General features: G+C 34.3%; 1 pseudogene; it reads right to left on the reverse strand.

Moving 5' to 3' along the window:
• Positions 1-1,375: 1,375 nt before the first annotated feature.
• Positions 1,376-1,997, reverse strand: LOC149241795 (antimicrobial peptide 1 pseudogene; annotated as a pseudogene).
• Positions 1,998-3,238: the final 1,241 nt, after the last annotated feature.

Raw genomic sequence — 3,238 nt, forward strand, 5'->3', positions numbered from 1 at the left:
CCTTTTGTGTCCCAATGTGCCCATGATGAATATGTGGTAGTACCTTTTGTGTCCTAATGTGCAATAAAAAGGTATTCACCCTGCAAGATCTATGATGTTAAACTAATGACCCTGGCAAATAATAATGAGAAACACATTTCCAAATCTTCCATAGAAGATGAAAGAATAATGAAACCTATCATTAATTGCCCTTAAAAAAAAGCTTCAATTACTAATATTTAAAAATATATACAAACTTTAGAAAATAAAATATGAATCCAAAGAACTTGCACCCTTTTTACCACTTTTAAGTTTTTATGGTCTTTTCCTTTTCACAACCCTAGACTTTGCCTTTTGGACTATTGATCATCCGCCTTCCTTTTATTAATTACATGATGAGAAATAGCTATAAATCCTTATATTAAATAAGAAACACAACTTATTAAATTTCGGAATAAAGTTTAGGCCAAAGTTAGCACCTCAGAGATAAATTCCTTCCTTCATACGGTTATTAATACAAAACAAGCTCCTAATCGTTGAGAATCTTAACAAATGAGGTATACAAGAGCCTTTCTTATGTGTATTGTGTAAGAAGAAAGAGAAAAATCAAGACACCTCAATGTTGTAAGAGATGGCAAGTGTTTACAGAACAGGCTCCTAATCTTTGAGAACCTAAAAAAATTGAGGTATACAAAAGCCTTGGTAAGAGGAAAGAGAAAAATCATGAAACCTCTTTTTAACATTGTTGGACATTTGATCATCCGCCTTCCTTTTATTAATTACATGATGAGAAATACGTATAAATCCTTATATTAAATAAGAAACACAACTTATTAAATTCTGGAATAAAGTTTCGGCCAAAGTTAACCCCTCATAGATAAATTCCTTCACATGGTTATTAATACAAAACAAGGTCCTAATCGTTGAAAACCTCAACAAATGAGGTATACAACAGCCTTTCTTATGTGTATTATGTGTATTGTGTAAGAAGAAAGAGAAAAATCAAAACACCTCAATGTTGTAAGAGATGGCAAAGTGTTAACAGAACAAGCTCCTGACCTTTAAGAACCTAAAAAAATTGAGGTATACAAAAGCCTTCGTTGTAGGTAAGAGGAAAGAGAAAAATCATGAAACCCCTTTTTAACATTGTTGTAAGAAATTACAAGTGTTTAAAGTACAAATTAAAAAGCACTTTAGTTCAATGTAACTAATTAAAAATTTACATTTTTGTAGTCAAGTTCATATTCATCTACGATCTTATGGATTGATAGATGGCATGGAATTGTTTTTGGTCTTGTGCTTAGTGAAGTTTACAAGAAATAAAAATTAACCTGGACTAAGATGTTAGATATAGACAGATCCTTGGCATAACAGTACTTGAAAGTAGAAAAATATGTAATATCAGTGCACAAAAAACATTACGTATTAACGAAATAAAGTTAGACAAAGCAATATACACCAGACATCATATGGACCGGTGAAAATTGCAAAACATTATGTACCTATATCTACCTTACTTGAGATAGATGATGCCATACAAACAGCGCCACGCCATGAATGGACACTCTCAAGCTTTATTTGGGACAACGCCAACTCCTTAGACGTGCCTAGTAGTATGATAATAGTAATATAAAGTTATCACATGCAGCACTTAGCACTGGATGAAGAAACTCTTCCAACCAAAAGCGCTGCAAGCTTGATTAACACTGCCAGAAAAACCGGTCTGAGCAACGCCTTTGCAGTTGGCCGTGTTGTAAGCAGAAGCAGTCTGGCCTTGATACACGAACTCGTATCCTCCATGAACGTCGTTACCGATATTAGAACACCCACAGTTGCTGTATCGAGCAGCATGGTTGTTGCAACCAGGCCCTGCCCACGCAGTGAAATAACTGCCCTCAGAAGGCTGGGCCAAAGCTAAAAACAAGCATACCAACACAAACAGCATGTATGCCAAGCGCTTGGTTTCCATGATAGCTGATAACAGGAATTCGGATGAGGAAGGTGTGAGTGATTTGGTAGTCGGAAGACACAGATTTATAGTGAACGTAAAGCGATGGTGATTTTCACTGGGTGAATAAAGAATTGAGAATTGTTTTTACTGTTTGCTATTGTGAATTCTAAATGCGCATTCGAGACTGAGAGTGACCACGCATTTTTTTTCTTTTTTACCCTACGAATGTGATAGACATGACGAGCTCTTAAGGATGAATGCGACAGAGTTGAGTGATTATGTTTCGTAAAGTCATTCGCGTTAATTAAACAAAGGATAACTGGATAGCAACTAAATCTCATATTGACTCATTGTCTTCGCAGCGAGCACTACTTTTATCCTAAAAATGTTAAAAATCTCATATTGGCTCATTGTCTTCCCAGCGAGCACTACTTTTATCCTTGAAATATTAAAAAACATGCGTCTGCCACCGGAGACTGGGCGTAAAACCAGGCCCAACGAGGCGACTACATGCGTCTGCCACCGGAGACTGGGCGTAAAGCCAGGCCCAACGAGGCGACTTTTTGGGCAGAGTGCAGTTTGTCTGAAACACTGAAAAATCTAAAATGTATGATCTTTGCTATTTTCTTGAAAATCACAAAAAATTTAATTAAATTGCTTCATTAAGAAAGAAGAAAGAAATTATTTTAATATCTATTTGGTTAAAGATAGTTTCTAAGACAGATTGATTCTTCATCTATCTGCTTGATGTATTCGGCTCTTTTTTGTGAAGCTTCACAATAAATGCTCCCAGCTTCTAGACAAACTCTTTGCTAAATAGATTATCCAAAGAACTAGCTGTCACCATATCTGCATAACTTTCCCTTGTGTCTTGAAGGCCTCATATTCTAAAATGAAATGCTTTTCTGTTTCCACTTTTCTCAAAAAAACAAAAAATACATACTCTTTTCTCCCACACTTCTTTTTGACCTTTTTCAACTGTACTTAGATAGTAATTAGGTAAAAAAAAATTTGTCAAAATTTTATTGGATATTAAAATTAGTTTTTCTACATAAATTGTTCTGTAACCTGATAAATCACACTTGGATTTTGAAAAATTAACAAATTTTTGTGAGCATTTGAGTTTTGCAAAATTAACAAATTAAATTTACGAATTCAACAAATTTATGGAATAAAATATCATAACAAAACTTAAACTAATTAAACTACTGCACTATAAACATGTCCTGGATTCTCTTTTGAACAATAAAACAAAAAAAACCATCTGATAACTAAACTGCACATCATAAATTGTTTGTTAAATTCTGT

This window comes from Pinus tabuliformis, chromosome 8, assembly GCF_031772625.1.
Source record: "Pinus tabuliformis cultivar Carrire ecotype Pingquan chromosome 8, CPIR1, whole genome shotgun sequence".
NCBI classification, from domain to species: Eukaryota; Viridiplantae; Streptophyta; class Pinopsida; order Pinales; family Pinaceae; genus Pinus; species Pinus tabuliformis.